The following is an 18,240-nucleotide window of genomic DNA, read 5'->3' as shown; positions in this document are numbered from 1 at the left end:
CGGTATTGAATAAGCATTGCTGCACTGATGGGGTATGCATTAGACGAAAAAAAAGAAGAAAAAGAAGAATAATACGCCCAGAAAAGAGGCGAAAAGGAGAAAAACGTAAAAAAAACGTGAAAAAAAAGTAAGAGGAAGAGAAGGGAAAAAAAGGTGGAAATGGGTTTAAAAGTGATTTCGGCGGAGAAATATATATATATATATAGATATATATATATATATATATATATATATATATATATATATATATATATGCGCACACACACACATAGATATAAACGTATTCTCCGTTGAGATATTGCAGCCGCTGCTGTGTCCAGGCCCAGGAGCCTTAGCACTGTGCTGTGATGTCACTCAATACCACTGACATCACTAGGTGTAAACAACATCTCTCCTTTGCTGTGTATGTGACTATGGAGCTGTTTGGTGATGTCGTCTATTACGGCCTTCATAGAAGCAACAGGAGATTGTTGCATCCATCTTGAACCCTCAGAACTACAGTGCTATGATGTCACTCACTTCCACAGGCCTTGCAGAGTGTAAACAACAACAACCCAGCTTTGTTGTGTATGTAACCATAGGGATTTGTGATGTCACCTAGAACCTTCACAGCAGCGACAGCTTTATGAGGAGCATCAGCACTGCTCTGCCTGAGCAGAATAATCACCGCCATAGGTTGTCAAATAACCCGGATTTAACCCACACAGGTAAGTCCAATGGGGTGCAGGCATGTCCTCTATGCTTACAGCTTCCCGTGGGTGTTGGTTTGATACCGTTTGGGGACAGCCAAGGAGGCATCTGCAGGCAACAAAGGTAGGTGTGTGCTTGTGTGTGTGTTTCCTATGCAGATCCTAAGCCCAGTGTCACATGCAAGTAGGAGGAGTAAGAAGGGTTCCTGGCAAATCCGGGTTATGGATTGCATTTAAAAAGGCCCCGTGGGAGTGCAATGGGCCCCTGTCTTGCTGCTTAGCAATAATGGTATGGGTTTAGGTTCTGCTGTGTGTACTGGTGGTTGACTGCCCCCCAGCCCAGAGTGTGCATGGAAAATTGTCTGGCAGCCTCCCTGACAGCAAGCAGTGATAGTGCCCATGAAGGGGACCTTGTTGGGCCCGCCCCTTTCACGGTTATCGCTTCTCGGCCTTTTGGCTAAGATCAAGTGTAGTATCTGTTCTTATCAGTTTAATATCTGATACGTCCCCTATCTGGGGACCATATATTAAATGGATTTTTGAGAACGGGGGCCGATTTCGAAGCTTGCTTCCGTCGCCCTATGCATTGACCCGATATGGCAGTATCTTCGGGTACAGTGCACCACCCCCTTACAGGGTTAAAAAGAAAGATTCCTACTTTCATTGCTACCTGCTTGCTGGCTAGCCAGCTAGCCAGCCCTGTGGGCCTTGCTGCTGCTGCAGCCAAAAAACAAAAGGTGGTGCTGCTGCTGCTTCTGCTGCTTCTGCTTGTGTCTGGCCCCTGTTGGAGCGTCCAGGCACAGGACTTCTGCTGCTGCTGACTAAATGGCCTCCTTAATTGGATCATTTGAGTAGCCAGCACACCTGTGCAGGTAGGGCATGACATGATAGGCAGCTGCCTTGATAGCGGGTGGGTGCTGAATGTTCCTAATTGACAAAATAAGATTAATGCTTATGAAGAAATATAAAATCTCATCCCTTCCCCAATATCGCGCCACACCCCTACCCCTTAATTCCCTGGTTGAACTTGATGGACATATGTCTTTTTTCGACCGTACTAACTATGTAACTATGTAACATAACATGGGGGGGGGGGGGGTCTCCTGGCTGTTCACACAGGTGTGTCATTGCTGTACATTGACCATGCATTGCTTCTGTGGTATTGCAAAGGCAAAGACAAATGCTTCCAGCCATCCATTGCACTAATGGATTGGTCATCAGCTGGCTGTCTATGTCCCGCATCAATATAGACCAAAGTACAGAGGGTTAGGCTATGCTATTGTGCACCTACCTGATGCATCAGAAGGTGCGAGGCCCTTGCTAAATTCTGTGCACAGACTTTGAGATCTATGCTTTAGACTGTATCTAAACCTGCTCCAACATGGACTGACATTCTGGCCTACTTTCAGCCGATGCGACTTGTCTGTCGCTGAACAGTCGCTTTTTATGTATTCAGCACCTATGTATAATGTTGTAAAAATGCTCTAGAAGCTAAAGTCGCAGAAATGTCACACATATTTGGCCTGCAACTTTTTGTGCGACAAATTCAGACAGGAAAAATCAGTATAAATCCTTAGAAAATTATCCCCCAGTGTCTCCATCTGCTGGCGGTATTGAATAAGCATTGCTGCACTGATGGGGTATGCATTAGACGAAAAAAAAGAAGAAAAAGAAGAATAATACGCCCAGAAAAGAGGCGAAAAGGAGAAAAACGTAAAAAAACGTGAAAAAAAAGTAAGAGGAAGAGAAGGGAAAAAAAGGTGGAAATGGGTTTAAAAGTGATTTCGGCGGAGAAATATATATATATATATATATATATATATATATATATGCGCACACACACACATAGATATAAACGTATTCTCCGTTGAGATATTGCAGCCGCTGCTGTGTCCAGGCCCAGGAGCCTTAGCACTGTGCTGTGATGTCACTCAATACCACTGACATCACTAGGTGTAAACAACATCTCTCCTTTGCTGTGTATGTGACTATGGAGCTGTTTGGTGATGTCGTCTATTACGGCCTTCATAGAAGCAACAGGAGATTGTTGCATCCATCTTGAACCCTCAGAACTACAGTGCTATGATGTCACTCACTTCCACAGGCCTTGCAGAGTGTAAACAACAACAACCCAGCTTTGTTGTGTATGTAACCATAGGGATTTGTGATGTCACCTAGAACCTTCACAGCAGCGACAGCTTTATGAGGAGCATCAGCACTGCTCTGCCTGAGCAGAACCATCACCGCCATAGGTTGTCAAATAACCCGGATTTAACCCACACAGGTAAGTCCAATGGGGTGCAGGCATGTCCTCTATGCTTACAGCTTCCCGTGGGTGTTGGTTTGATACCGTTTGGGGACAGCCAAGGAGGCATCTGCAGGCAACAAAGGTAGGTGTGTGCTTGTGTGTGTGTTTCCTATGCAGATCCTAAGCCCAGTGTCACATGCAAGTAGGAGGAGTAAGAAGGGTTCCTGGCAAATCCGGGTTATGGATTGCATTTAAAAAGGCCCCGTGGGAGTGCAATGGGCCCCTGTCTTGCTGCTTAGCAATAATGGTATGGGTTTAGGTTCTGCTGTGTGTACTGGTGGTTGACTGCCCCCCAGCCCAGAGTGTGCATGGAAAATTGTCTGGCAGCCTCCCTGACAGCAAGCAGTGATAGTGCCCATGAAGGGGACCTTGTTGGGCCCGCCCCTTTCACGGTTATCGCTTCTCGGCCTTTTGGCTAAGATCAAGTGTAGTATCTGTTCTTATCAGTTTAATATCTGATACGTCCCCTATCTGGGGACCATATATTAAATGGATTTTTGAGAACGGGGGCCGATTTCGAAGCTTGCTTCCGTCGCCCTATGCATTGACCCGATATGGCAGTATCTTCGGGTACAGTGCACCACCCCCTTACAGGGTTAAAAAGAAAGATTCCTACTTTCATTGCTACCTGCTTGCTGGCTAGCCAGCTAGCCAGCCCTGTGGGCCTTGCTGCTGCTGCAGCCAAAAAACAAAAGGTGGTGCTGCTGCTGCTTCTGCTGCTTCTGCTTCTGCTTGTGTCTGGCCCCTGTTGGAGCGTCCAGGCACAGGACTTCTGCTGCTGCTGACTAAATGGCCTCCTTAATTGGATCATTTGAGTAGCCAGCACACCTGTGCAGGTAGGGCATGACATGATAGGCAGCTGCCTTGATAGCGGGTGGGTGCTGAATGTTCCTAATTGACAAAATAAGATTAATGCTTATGAAGAAATATAAAATCTCATCCCTTCCCCAATATCGCGCCACACCCCTACCCCTTAATTCCCTGGTTGAACGTGATGGACATATGTCTTTTTTCGACCGTACTAACTATGTAACTATGTAACATAACATGGGGGGGGGGGGGGGTCTCCTGGCTGTTCACACAGGTGTGTCATTGCTGTACATTGACCATGCATTGCTTCTGTGGTATTGCAAAGGCAAAGACAAATGCTTCCAGCCATCCATTGCACTAATGGATTGGTCATCAGCTGGCTGTCTATGTCCCGCATCAATATAGACCAAAGTACAGAGGGTTAGGCTATGCTATTGTGCACCTACCTGATGCATCAGAAGGTGCGAGGCCCTTGCTAAATTCTGTGCACAGACTTTGAGATCTATGCTTTAGACTGTATCTAAACCTGCTCCAACATGGACTGACATTCTGGCCTACTTTCAGCCGATGCGACTTGTCTGTCGCTGAACAGTCGCTTTTTATGTATTCAGCACCTATGTATAATGTTGTAAAAATGCTCTAGAAGCTAAAGTCGCAGAAATGTCACACATATTTGGCCTGCAACTTTCTGTGCGACAAATTCAGACAGGAAAAATCAGTATAAATCCTTAGAAAATTATCCCCCAGTGTCTCCATCTGCTGGCGGTATTGAATAAGCATTGCTGCACTGATGGGGTATGCATTAGACGAAAAAAAAGAAGAAAAAGAAGAATAATACGCCCAGAAAAGAGGCGAAAAGGAGAAAAACGTAAAAAAACGTGAAAAAAAAGTAAGAGGAAGAGAAGGGAAAAAATGGGTTTAAAAGTGATTTCGGCGGAGAAATATATATATATATATATATATATATATATATATATATATATATATATATATATGCGCACACACACACATAGATATAAACGTATTCTCCGTTGAGATATTGCAGCCGCTGCTGTGTCCAGGCCCAGGAGCCTTAGCACTGTGCTGTGATGTCACTCAATACCACTGACATCACTAGGTGTAAACAACATCTCTCCTTTGCTGTGTATGTGACTATGGAGCTGTTTGGTGATGTCGTCTATTACGGCCTTCATAGAAGCAACAGGAGATTGTTGCATCCATCTTGAACCCTCAGAACTACAGTGCTATGATGTCACTCACTTCCACAGGCCTTGCAGAGTGTAAACAACAACAACCCAGCTTTGTTGTGTATGTAACCATAGGGATTTGTGATGTCACCTAGAACCTTCACAGCAGCGACAGCTTTATGAGGAGCATCAGCACTGCTCTGCCTGAGCAGAACCATCACCGCCATAGGTTGTCAAATAACCCGGATTTAACCCACACAGGTAAGTCCAATGGGGTGCAGGCATGTCCTCTATGCTTACAGCTTCCCGTGGGTGTTGGTTTGATACCGTTTGGGGACAGCCAAGGAGGCATCTGCAGGCAACAAAGGTAGGTGTGTGCTTGTGTGTGTGTTTCCTATGCAGATCCTAAGCCCAGTGTCACATGCAAGTAGGAGGAGTAAGAAGGGTTCCTGGCAAATCCGGGTTATGGATTGCATTTAAAAAGGCCCCGTGGGAGTGCAATGGGCCCCTGTCTTGCTGCTTAGCAATAATGGTATGGGTTTAGGTTCTGCTGTGTGTACTGGTGGTTGACTGCCCCCCAGCCCAGAGTGTGCATGGAAAATTGTCTGGCAGCCTCCCTGACAGCAAGCAGTGATAGTGCCCATGAAGGGGACCTTGTTGGGCCCGCCCCTTTCACGGTTATCGCTTCTCGGCCTTTTGGCTAAGATCAAGTGTAGTATCTGTTCTTATCAGTTTAATATCTGATACGTCCCCTATCTGGGGACCATATATTAAATGGATTTTTGAGAACGGGGGCCGATTTCGAAGCTTGCTTCCGTCGCCCTATGCATTGACCCGATATGGCAGTATCTTCGGGTACAGTGCACCACCCCCTTACAGGGTTAAAAAGAAAGATTCCTACTTTCATTGCTACCTGCTTGCTGGCTAGCCAGCTAGCCAGCCCTGTGGGCCTTGCTGCTGCTGCAGCCAAAAAACAAAAGGTGGTGCTGCTGCTGCTTCTGCTGCTTCTGCTTCTGCTTGTGTCTGGCCCCTGTTGGAGCGTCCAGGCACAGGACTTCTGCTGCTGCTGACTAAATGGCCTCCTTAATTGGATCATTTGAGTAGCCAGCACACCTGTGCAGGTAGGGCATGACATGATAGGCAGCTGCCTTGATAGCGGGTGGGTGCTGAATGTTCCTAATTGACAAAATAAGATTAATGCTTATGAAGAAATATAAAATCTCATCCCTTCCCCAATATCGCGCCACACCCCTACCCCTTAATTCCCTGGTTGAACTTGATGGACATATGTCTTTTTTCGACCGTACTAACTATGTAACTATGTAACATAACATGGGGGGGGGGGGTCTCCTGGCTGTTCACACAGGTGTGTCATTGCTGTACATTGACCATGCATTGCTTCTGTGGTATTGCAAAGGCAAAGACAAATGCTTCCAGCCATCCATTGCACTAATGGATTGGTCATCAGCTGGCTGTCTATGTCCCGCATCAATATAGACCAAAGTACAGAGGGTTAGGCTATGCTATTGTGCACCTACCTGATGCATCAGAAGGTGCGAGGCCCTTGCTAAATTCTGTGCACAGACTTTGAGATCTATGCTTTAGACTGTATCTAAACCTGCTCCAACATGGACTGACATTCTGGCCTACTTTCAGCCGATGCGACTTGTCTGTCGCTGAACAGTCGCTTTTTATGTATTCAGCACCTATGTATAATGTTGTAAAAATGCTCTAGAAGCTAAAGTCGCAGAAATGTCACACATATTTGGCCTGCAACTTTCTGTGCGACAAATTCAGACAGGAAAAATCTGTATAAATCCTTAGAAAATTATCCCCCAGTGTCTCCATCTGCTGGCGGTATTGAATAAGCATTGCTGCACTGATGGGGTATGCATTAGACGAAAAAAAAGAAGAAAAAGAAGAATAATACGCCCAGAAAAGAGGCGAAAAGGAGAAAAACGTAAAAAAACGTGAAAAAAAAGTAAGAGGAAGAGAAGGGAAAAAAAGGTGGAAATGGGTTTAAAAGTGATTTCGGCGGAGAAATATATATATATATATATATATATATATATATATATATATATATGCGCACACACACACATAGATATAAACGTATTCTCCGTTGAGATATTGCAGCCGCTGCTGTGTCCAGGCCCAGGAGCCTTAGCACTGTGCTGTGATGTCACTCAATACCACTGACATCACTAGGTGTAAACAACATCTCTCCTTTGCTGTGTATGTGACTATGGAGCTGTTTGGTGATGTCGTCTATTACGGCCTTCATAGAAGCAACAGGAGATTGTTGCATCCATCTTGAACCCTCAGAACTACAGTGCTATGATGTCACTCACTTCCACAGGCCTTGCAGAGTGTAAACAACAACAACCCAGCTTTGTTGTGTATGTAACCATAGGGATTTGTGATGTCACCTAGAACCTTCACAGCAGCGACAGCTTTATGAGGAGCATCAGCACTGCTCTGCCTGAGCAGAACCATCACCGCCATAGGTTGTCAAATAACCCGGATTTAACCCACACAGGTAAGTCCAATGGGGTGCAGGCATGTCCTCTATGCTTACAGCTTCCCGTGGGTGTTGGTTTGATACCGTTTGGGGACAGCCAAGGAGGCATCTGCAGGCAACAAAGGTAGGTGTGTGCTTGTGTGTGTGTTTCCTATGCAGATCCTAAGCCCAGTGTCACATGCAAGTAGGAGGAGTAAGAAGGGTTCCTGGCAAATCCGGGTTATGGATTGCATTTAAAAAGGCCCCGTGGGAGTGCAATGGGCCCCTGTCTTGCTGCTTAGCAATAATGGTATGGGTTTAGGTTCTGCTGTGTGTACTGGTGGTTGACTGCCCCCCAGCCCAGAGTGTGCATGGAAAATTGTCTGGCAGCCTCCCTGACAGCAAGCAGTGATAGTGCCCATGAAGGGGACCTTGTTGGGCCCGCCCCTTTCACGGTTATCGCTTCTCGGCCTTTTGGCTAAGATCAAGTGTAGTATCTGTTCTTATCAGTTTAATATCTGATACGTCCCCTATCTGGGGACCATATATTAAATGGATTTTTGAGAACGGGGGCCGATTTCGAAGCTTGCTTCCGTCGCCCTATGCATTGACCCGATATGGCAGTATCTTCGGGTACAGTGCACCACCCCCTTACAGGGTTAAAAAGAAAGATTCCTACTTTCATTGCTACCTGCTTGCTGGCTAGCCAGCTAGCCAGCCCTGTGGGCCTTGCTGCTGCTGCAGCCAAAAAACAAAAGGTGGTGCTGCTGCTGCTTCTGCTGCTTCTGCTTCTGCTTGTGTCTGGCCCCTGTTGGAGCGTCCAGGCACAGGACTTCTGCTGCTGCTGACTAAATGGCCTCCTTAATTGGATCATTTGAGTAGCCAGCACACCTGTGCAGGTAGGGCATGACATGATAGGCAGCTGCCTTGATAGCGGGTGGGTGCTGAATGTTCCTAATTGACAAAATAAGATTAATGCTTATGAAGAAATATAAAATCTCATCCCTTCCCCAATATCGCGCCACACCCCTACCCCTTAATTCCCTGGTTGAACTTGATGGACATATGTCTTTTTTCGACCGTACTAACTATGTAACTATGTAACATAACATGGGGGGGGGGGGGGGGGGGGGTCTCCTGGCTGTTCACACAGGTGTGTCATTGCTGTACATTGACCATGCATTGCTTCTGTGGTATTGCAAAGGCAAAGACAAATGCTTCCAGCCATCCATTGCACTAATGGATTGGTCATCAGCTGGCTGTCTATGTCCCGCATCAATATAGACCAAAGTACAGAGGGTTAGGCTATGCTATTGTGCACCTACCTGATGCATCAGAAGGTGCGAGGCCCTTGCTAAATTCTGTGCACAGACTTTGAGATCTATGCTTTAGACTGTATCTAAACCTGCTCCAACATGGACTGACATTCTGGCCTACTTTCAGCCGATGCGACTTGTCTGCCGCTGAACAGTCGCTTTTTATGTATTCAGCACCTATGTATAATGTTGTAAAAATGCTCTAGAAGCTAAAGTCGCAGAAATGTCACACATATTTGGCCTGCAACTTTCTGTGCGACAAATTCAGACAGGAAAAATCAGTATAAATCCTTAGAAAATTATCCCCCAGTGTCTCCATCTGCTGGCGGTATTGAATAAGCATTGCTGCACTGATGGGGTATGCATTAGACGAAAAAAAAGAAGAAAAAGAAGAATAATACGCCCAGAAAAGAGGCGAAAAGGAGAAAAACGTAAAAAAACGTGAAAAAAAAGTAAGAGGAAGAGAAGGGAAAAAAAGGTGGAAATGGGTTTAAAAGTGATTTCGGCGGAGAAATATATATATATATATATATATATATATATATATATATATATATATATATATATGCGCACACACACACATAGATATAAACGTATTCTCCGTTGAGATATTGCAGCCGCTGCTGTGTCCAGGCCCAGGAGCCTTAGCACTGTGCTGTGATGTCACTCAATACCACTGACATCACTAGGTGTAAACAACATCTCTCCTTTGCTGTGTATGTGACTATGGAGCTGTTTGGTGATGTCGTCTATTACGGCCTTCATAGAAGCAACAGGAGATTGTTGCATCCATCTTGAACCCTCAGAACTACAGTGCTATGATGTCACTCACTTCCACAGGCCTTGCAGAGTGTAAACAACAACAACCCAGCTTTGTTGTGTATGTAACCATAGGGATTTGTGATGTCACCTAGAACCTTCACAGCAGCGACAGCTTTATGAGGAGCATCAGCACTGCTCTGCCTGAGCAGAACCATCACCGCCATAGGTTGTCAAATAACCCGGATTTAACCCACACAGGTAAGTCCAATGGGGTGCAGGCATGTCCTCTATGCTTACAGCTTCCCGTGGGTGTTGGTTTGATACCGTTTGGGGACAGCCAAGGAGGCATCTGCAGGCAACAAAGGTAGGTGTGTGCTTGTGTGTGTGTTTCCTATGCAGATCCTAAGCCCAGTGTCACATGCAAGTAGGAGGAGTAAGAAGGGTTCCTGGCAAATCCGGGTTATGGATTGCATTTAAAAAGGCCCCGTGGGAGTGCAATGGGCCCCTGTCTTGCTGCTTAGCAATAATGGTATGGGTTTAGGTTCTGCTGTGTGTACTGGTGGTTGACTGCCCCCCAGCCCAGAGTGTGCATGGAAAATTGTCTGGCAGCCTCCCTGACAGCAAGCAGTGATAGTGCCCATGAAGGGGACCTTGTTGGGCCCGCCCCTTTCACGGTTATCGCTTCTCGGCCTTTTGGCTAAGATCAAGTGTAGTATCTGTTCTTATCAGTTTAATATCTGATACGTCCCCTATCTGGGGACCATATATTAAATGGATTTTTGAGAACGGGGGCCGATTTCGAAGCTTGCTTCCGTCGCCCTATGCATTGACCCGATATGGCAGTATCTTCGGGTACAGTGCACCACCCCCTTACAGGGTTAAAAAGAAAGATTCCTACTTTCATTGCTACCTGCTTGCTGGCTAGCCAGCTAGCCAGCCCTGTGGGCCTTGCTGCTGCTGCAGCCAAAAAACAAAAGGTGGTGCTGCTGCTGCTTCTGCTGCTTCTGCTTCTGCTTGTGTCTGGCCCCTGTTGGAGCGTCCAGGCACAGGACTTCTGCTGCTGCTGACTAAATGGCCTCCTTAATTGGATCATTTGAGTAGCCAGCACACCTGTGCAGGTAGGGCATGACATGATAGGCAGCTGCCTTGATAGCGGGTGGGTGCTGAATGTTCCTAATTGACAAAATAAGATTAATGCTTATGAAGAAATATAAAATCTCATCCCTTCCCCAATATCGCGCCACACCCCTACCCCTTAATTCCCTGGTTGAACTTGATGGACATATGTCTTTTTTCGACCGTACTAACTATGTAACTATGTAACATAACATGGGGGGGGGGGTCTCCTGGCTGTTCACACAGGTGTGTCATTGCTGTACATTGACCATGCATTGCTTCTGTGGTATTGCAAAGGCAAAGACAAATGCTTCCAGCCATCCATTGCACTAATGGATTGGTCATCAGCTGGCTGTCTATGTCCCGCATCAATATAGACCAAAGTACAGAGGGTTAGGCTATGCTATTGTGCACCTACCTGATGCATCAGAAGGTGCGAGGCCCTTGCTAAATTCTGTGCACAGACTTTGAGATCTATGCTTTAGACTGTATCTAAACCTGCTCCAACATGGACTGACATTCTGGCCTACTTTCAGCCGATGCGACTTGTCTGTCGTTGAACAGTCGCTTTTTATGTATTCAGCACCTATGTATAATGTTGTAAAAATGCTCTAGAAGCTAAAGTCGCAGAAATGTCACACATATTTGGCCTGCAACTTTCTGTGCGACAAATTCAGACAGGAAAAATCAGTATAAATCCTTAGAAAATTATCCCCCAGTGTCTCCATCTGCTGGCGGTATTGAATAAGCATTGCTGCACTGATGGGGTATGCATTAGACGAAAAAAAAGAAGAAAAAGAAGAATAATACGCCCAGAAAAGAGGCGAAAAGGAGAAAAACGTAAAAAAACGTGAAAAAAAAGTAAGAGGAAGAGAAGGGAAAAAAAGGTGGAAATGGGTTTAAAAGTGATTTCGGCGGAGAAATATATATATATATATATATATATATATATATATATATATATATGCGCACACACACACATAGATATAAACGTATTCTCCGTTGAGATATTGCAGCCGCTGCTGTGTCCAGGCCCAGGAGCCTTAGCACTGTGCTGTGATGTCACTCAATACCACTGACATCACTAGGTGTAAACAACATCTCTCCTTTGCTGTGTATGTGACTATGGAGCTGTTTGGTGATGTCGTCTATTACGGCCTTCATAGAAGCAACAGGAGATTGTTGCATCCATCTTGAACCCTCAGAACTACAGTGCTATGATGTCACTCACTTCCACAGGCCTTGCAGAGTGTAAACAACAACAACCCAGCTTTGTTGTGTATGTAACCATAGGGATTTGTGATGTCACCTAGAACCTTCACAGCAGCGACAGCTTTATGAGGAGCATCAGCACTGCTCTGCCTGAGCAGAACCATCACCGCCATAGGTTGTCAAATAACCCGGATTTAACCCACACAGGTAAGTCCAATGGGGTGCAGGCATGTCCTCTATGCTTACAGCTTCCCGTGGGTGTTGGTTTGATACCGTTTGGGGACAGCCAAGGAGGCATCTGCAGGCAACAAAGGTAGGTGTGTGCTTGTGTGTGTGTTTCCTATGCAGATCCTAAGCCCAGTGTCACATGCAAGTAGGAGGAGTAAGAAGGGTTCCTGGCAAATCCGGGTTATGGATTGCATTTAAAAAGGCCCCGTGGGAGTGCAATGGGCCCCTGTCTTGCTGCTTAGCAATAATGGTATGGGTTTAGGTTCTGCTGTGTGTACTGGTGGTTGACTGCCCCCCAGCCCAGAGTGTGCATGGAAAATTGTCTGGCAGCCTCCCTGACAGCAAGCAGTGATAGTGCCCATGAAGGGGACCTTGTTGGGCCCGCCCCTTTCACGGTTATCGCTTCTCGGCCTTTTGGCTAAGATCAAGTGTAGTATCTGTTCTTATCAGTTTAATATCTGATACGTCCCCTATCTGGGGACCATATATTAAATGGATTTTTGAGAACGGGGGCCGATTTCGAAGCTTGCTTCCGTCGCCCTATGCATTGACCCGATATGGCAGTATCTTCGGGTACAGTGCACCACCCCCTTACAGGGTTAAAAAGAAAGATTCCTACTTTCATTGCTACCTGCTTGCTGGCTAGCCAGCTAGCCAGCCCTGTGGGCCTTGCTGCTGCTGCAGCCAAAAAACAAAAGGTGGTGCTGCTGCTGCTTCTGCTGCTTCTGCTTCTGCTTGTGTCTGGCCCCTGTTGGAGCGTCCAGGCACAGGACTTCTGCTGCTGCTGACTAAATGGCCTCCTTAATTGGATCATTTGAGTAGCCAGCACACCTGTGCAGGTAGGGCATGACATGATAGGCAGCTGCCTTGATAGCGGGTGGGTGCTGAATGTTCCTAATTGACAAAATAAGATTAATGCTTATGAAGAAATATAAAATCTCATCCCTTCCCCAATATCGCGCCACACCCCTACCCCTTAATTCCCTGGTTGAACTTGATGGACATATGTCTTTTTTCGACCGTACTAACTATGTAACTATGTAACATAACATGGGGGGGGGGGGGGGTCTCCTGGCTGTTCACACAGGTGTGTCATTGCTGTACATTGACCATGCATTGCTTCTGTGGTATTGCAAAGGCAAAGACAAATGCTTCCAGCCATCCATTGCACTAATGGATTGGTCATCAGCTGGCTGTCTATGTCCCGCATCAATATAGACCAAAGTACACAGGGTTAGGCTATGCTATTGTGCACCTACCTGATGCATCAGAAGGTGCGAGGCCCTTGCTAAATTCTGTGCACAGACTTTGAGATCTATGCTTTAGACTGTATCTAAACCTGCTCCAACATGGACTGACATTCTGGCCTACTTTCAGCCGATGCGACTTGTCTGTCGCTGAACAGTCGCTTTTTATGTATTCAGCACCTATGTATAATGTTGTAAAAATGCTCTAGAAGCTAAAGTCGCAGAAATGTCACACATATTTGGCCTGCAACTTTCTGTGCGACAAATTCAGACAGGAAAAATCAGTATAAATCCTTAGAAAATTATCCCCCAGTGTCTCCATTTGCTGGCGGTATTGAATAAGCATTGCTGCACTGATGGGGTATGCATTAGACGAAAAAAAAGAAGAAAAAGAAGAATAATACGCCCAGAAAAGAGGCGAAAAGGAGAAAAACGTAAAAAAACGTGAAAAAAAAGTAAGAGGAAGAGAAGGGAAAAAAAGGTGGAAATGGGTTTAAAAGTGATTTCGGCGGAGAAATATATATATATATATATATATATATATATATATATATATATATATATGCGCACACACACACACATAGATATAAACGTATTCTCCGTTGAGATATTGCAGCCGCTGCTGTGTCCAGGCCCAGGAGCCTTAGCACTGTGCTGTGATGTCACTCAATACCACTGACATCACTAGGTGTAAACAACATCTCTCCTTTGCTGTGTATGTGACTATGGAGCTGTTTGGTGATGTCGTCTATTACGGCCTTCATAGAAGCAACAGGAGATTGTTGCATCCATCTTGAACCCTCAGAACTACAGTGCTATGATGTCACTCACTTCCACAGGCCTTGCAGAGTGTAAACAACAACAACCCAGCTTTGTTGTGTATGTAACCATAGGGATTTGTGATGTCACCTAGAACCTTCACAGCAGCGACAGCTTTATGAGGAGCATCAGCACTGCTCTGCCTGAGCAGAACCATCACCGCCATAGGTTGTCAAATAACCCGGATTTAACCCACACAGGTAAGTCCAATGGGGTGCAGGCATGTCCTCTATGCTTACAGCTTCCCGTGGGTGTTGGTTTGATACCGTTTGGGGACAGCCAAGGAGGCATCTGCAGGCAACAAAGGTAGGTGTGTGCTTGTGTGTGTGTTTCCTATGCAGATCCTAAGCCCAGTGTCACATGCAAGTAGGAGGAGTAAGAAGGGTTCCTGGCAAATCCGGGTTATGGATTGCATTTAAAAAGGCCCCGTGGGAGTGCAATGGGCCCCTGTCTTGCTGCTTAGCAATAATGGTATGGGTTTAGGTTCTGCTGTGTGTACTGGTGGTTGACTGCCCCCCAGCCCAGAGTGTGCATGGAAAATTGTCTGGCAGCCTCCCTGACAGCAAGCAGTGATAGTGCCCATGAAGGGGACCTTGTTGGGCCCGCCCCTTTCACGGTTATCGCTTCTCGGCCTTTTGGCTAAGATCAAGTGTAGTATCTGTTCTTATCAGTTTAATATCTGATACGTCCCCTATCTGGGGACCATATATTAAATGGATTTTTGAGAACGGGGGCCGATTTCGAAGCTTGCTTCCGTCGCCCTATGCATTGACCCGATATGGCAGTATCTTCGGGTACAGTGCACCACCCCCTTACAGGGTTAAAAAGAAAGATTCCTACTTTCATTGCTACCTGCTTGCTGGCTAGCCAGCTAGCCAGCCCTGTGGGCCTTGCTGCTGCTGCAGCCAAAAAACAAAAGGTGGTGCTGCTGCTGCTTCTGCTGCTTCTGCTTCTGCTTGTGTCTGGCCCCTGTTGGAGCGTCCAGGCACAGGACTTCTGCTGCTGCTGACTAAATGGCCTCCTTAATTGGATCATTTGAGTAGCCAGCACACCTGTGCAGGTAGGGCATGACATGATAGGCAGCTGCCTTGATAGCGGGTGGGTGCTGAATGTTCCTAATTGACAAAATAAGATTAATGCTTATGAAGAAATATAAAATCTCATCCCTTCCCCAATATCGCGCCACACCCCTACCCCTTAATTCCCTGGTTGAACTTGATGGACATATGTCTTTTTTCGACCGTACTAACTATGTAACTATGTAACATAACATGGGGGGGGGGGGGGGGGGGTCTCCTGGCTGTTCACACAGGTGTGTCATTGCTGTACATTGACCATGCATTGCTTCTGTGGTATTGCAAAGGCAAAGACAAATGCTTCCAGCCATCCATTGCACTAATGGATTGGTCATCAGCTGGCTGTCTATGTCCCGCATCAATATAGACCAAAGTACAGAGGGTTAGGCTATGCTATTGTGCACCTTCCTGATGCATCAGAAGGTGCGAGGCCCTTGCTAAATTCTGTGCACAGACTTTGAGATCTATGCTTTAGACTGTATCTAAACCTGCTCCAACATGGACTGACATTCTGGCCTACTTTCAGCCGATGCGACTTGTCTGTCGCTGAACAGTCGCTTTTTATGTATTCAGCACCTATGTATAATGTTGTAAAAATGCTCTAGAAGCTAAAGTCGCAGAAATGTCACACATATTTGGCCTGCAACTTTCTGTGCGACAAATTCAGACAGGAAAAATCAGTATAAATCCTTAGAAAATTATCCCCCAGTGTCTCCATCTGCTGGCGGTATTGAATAAGCATTGCTGCACTGATGGGGTATGCATTAGACGAAAAAAAAAGAAGAAAAAGAAGAATAATACGCCCAGAAAAGAGGCGAAAAGGAGAAAAACGTAAAAAAACGTGAAAAAAAAGTAAGAGGAAGAGAAGGGAAAAAAAGGTGGAAATGGGTTTAAAAGTGATTTCGGCGGAGAAATATATATATATATATATATATATATATATATATATATATATATATATGCGCACACACACACATAGATATAAACGTATTCTCCGTTGAGATATTGCAGCCGCTGCTGTGTCCAGGCCCAGGAGCCTTAGCACTGTGCTGTGATGTCACTCAATACCACTGACATCACTAGGTGTAAACAACATCTCTCCTTTGCTGTGTATGTGACTATGGAGCTGTTTGGTGATGTCGTCTATTACGGCCTTCATAGAAGCAACAGGAGATTGTTGCATCCATCTTGAACCCTCAGAACTACAGTGCTATGATGTCACTCACTTCCACAGGCCTTGCAGAGTGTAAACAACAACAACCCAGCTTTGTTGTGTATGTAACCATAGGGATTTGTGATGTCACCTAGAACCTTCACAGCAGCGACAGCTTTATGAGGAGCATCAGCACTGCTCTGCCTGAGCAGAACCATCACCGCCATAGGTTGTCAAATAACCCGGATTTAACCCACACAGGTAAGTCCAATGGGGTGCAGGCATGTCCTCTATGCTTACAGCTTCCCGTGGGTGTTGGTTTGATACCGTTTGGGGACAGCCAAGGAGGCATCTGCAGGCAACAAAGGTAGGTGTGTGCTTGTGTGTGTGTTTCCTATGCAGATCCTAAGCCCAGTGTCACATGCAAGTAGGAGGAGTAAGAAGGGTTCCTGGCAAATCCGGGTTATGGATTGCATTTAAAAAGGCCCCGTGGGAGTGCAATGGGCCCCTGTCTTGCTGCTTAGCAATAATGGTATGGGTTTAGGTTCTGCTGTGTGTACTGGTGGTTGACTGCCCCCCAGCCCAGAGTGTGCATGGAAAATTGTCTGGCAGCCTCCCTGACAGCAAGCAGTGATAGTGCCCATGAAGGGGACCTTGTTGGGCCCGCCCCTTTCACGGTTATCGCTTCTCGGCCTTTTGGCTAAGATCAAGTGTAGTATCTGTTCTTATCAGTTTAATATCTGATACGTCCCCTATCTGGGGACCATATATTAAATGGATTTTTGAGAACGGGGGCCGATTTCGAAGCTTGCTTCCGTCGCCCTATGCATTGACCCGATATGGCAGTATCTTCGGGTACAGTGCACCACCCCCTTACAGGGTTAAAAAGAAAGATTCCTACTTTCATTGCTACCTGCTTGCTGGCTAGCCAGCTAGCCAGCCCTGTGGGCCTTGCTGCTGCTGCAGCCAAAAAACAAAAGGTGGTGCTGCTGCTGCTTCTGCTGCTTCTGCTTCTGCTTGTGTCTGGCCCCTGTTGGAGCGTCCAGGCACAGGACTTCTGCTGCTGCTGACTAAATGGCCTCCTTAATTGGATCATTTGAGTAGCCAGCACACCTGTGCAGGTAGGGCATGACATGATAGGCAGCTGCCTTGATAGCGGGTGGGTGCTGAATGTTCCTAATTGACAAAATAAGATTAATGCTTATGAAGAAATATAAAATCTCATCCCTTCCCCAATATCGCGCCACACCCCTACCCCTTAATTCCCTGGTTGAACTTGATGGACATATGTCTTTTTTCGACCGTACTAACTATGTAACTATGTAACATAACATGGGGGGGGGGGGGGGGGGGGGGTCTCCTGGCTGTTCACACAGGTGTGTCATTGCTGTACATTGACCATGCATTGCTTCTGTGGTATTGCAAAGGCAAAGACAAATGCTTCCAGCCATCCATTGCACTAATGGATTGGTCATCAGCTGGCTGTCTATGTCCCGCATCAATATAGACCAAAGTACAGAGGGTTAGGCTATGCTATTGTGCACCTACCTGATGCATCAGAAGGTGCGAGGCCCTTGCTAAATTCTGTGCACAGACTTTGAGATCTATGCTTTAGACTGTATCTAAACCTGCTCCAACATGGACTGACATTCTGGCCTACTTTCAGCCGATGCGACTTGTCTGTCGCTGAACAGTCGCTTTTTATGTATTCAGCACCTATGTATAATGTTGTAAAAATGCTCTAGAAGCTAAAGTCGCAGAAATGTCACACATATTTGGCCTGCAACTTTCTGTGCGACAAATTCAGACAGGAAAAA

At 46.1% G+C, this 18,240-nt stretch overlaps 8 non-coding genes across 8 annotated transcripts; all 8 read left to right on the top strand.

The window, feature by feature from the left end:
• Nucleotides 1-1,126: 1,126 nt before the first annotated feature.
• LOC130312990 (U2 spliceosomal RNA) lies at nucleotides 1,127-1,317 on the top strand. The gene has a single exon (XR_008861026.1). It is a non-coding gene; the product is annotated as a U2 spliceosomal RNA (small nuclear RNA).
• A 2,075-nt stretch (nucleotides 1,318-3,392) lies between these two features.
• LOC130312989 (U2 spliceosomal RNA) lies at nucleotides 3,393-3,583 on the top strand. Its single transcript, XR_008861025.1, has one exon. It is a non-coding gene; the product is annotated as a U2 spliceosomal RNA (small nuclear RNA).
• A 2,091-nt stretch (nucleotides 3,584-5,674) lies between these two features.
• LOC130312988 (U2 spliceosomal RNA) lies at nucleotides 5,675-5,865 on the top strand. Its single transcript, XR_008861024.1, has one exon. It is a non-coding gene; the product is annotated as a U2 spliceosomal RNA (small nuclear RNA).
• Nucleotides 5,866-7,952: 2,087 nt separating this feature from the next.
• On the top strand, nucleotides 7,953-8,143 carry LOC130312986 (U2 spliceosomal RNA). The gene has a single exon (XR_008861022.1). It is a non-coding gene; the product is annotated as a U2 spliceosomal RNA (small nuclear RNA).
• Nucleotides 8,144-10,249: 2,106 nt separating this feature from the next.
• Nucleotides 10,250-10,440, top strand: LOC130312985 (U2 spliceosomal RNA). The gene has a single exon (XR_008861021.1). It is a non-coding gene; the product is annotated as a U2 spliceosomal RNA (small nuclear RNA).
• A 2,086-nt stretch (nucleotides 10,441-12,526) lies between these two features.
• LOC130312984 (U2 spliceosomal RNA) lies at nucleotides 12,527-12,717 on the top strand. Its single transcript, XR_008861020.1, has one exon. It is a non-coding gene; the product is annotated as a U2 spliceosomal RNA (small nuclear RNA).
• Nucleotides 12,718-14,813: 2,096 nt separating this feature from the next.
• LOC130312982 (U2 spliceosomal RNA) lies at nucleotides 14,814-15,004 on the top strand. The gene has a single exon (XR_008861019.1). It is a non-coding gene; the product is annotated as a U2 spliceosomal RNA (small nuclear RNA).
• Nucleotides 15,005-17,103: 2,099 nt separating this feature from the next.
• LOC130312981 (U2 spliceosomal RNA) lies at nucleotides 17,104-17,294 on the top strand. The gene has a single exon (XR_008861018.1). It is a non-coding gene; the product is annotated as a U2 spliceosomal RNA (small nuclear RNA).
• Nucleotides 17,295-18,240: the final 946 nt, after the last annotated feature.

Source organism: Hyla sarda, unplaced genomic scaffold (genome assembly GCF_029499605.1).
Source record: "Hyla sarda isolate aHylSar1 unplaced genomic scaffold, aHylSar1.hap1 scaffold_1748, whole genome shotgun sequence".
In the NCBI taxonomy this organism is placed as follows: Eukaryota; Metazoa; Chordata; class Amphibia; order Anura; family Hylidae; genus Hyla; species Hyla sarda.
The sequence above is the reverse complement of the archived record's forward strand: the minus strand, read 5'-3'. Positions and strand labels throughout refer to the sequence as shown.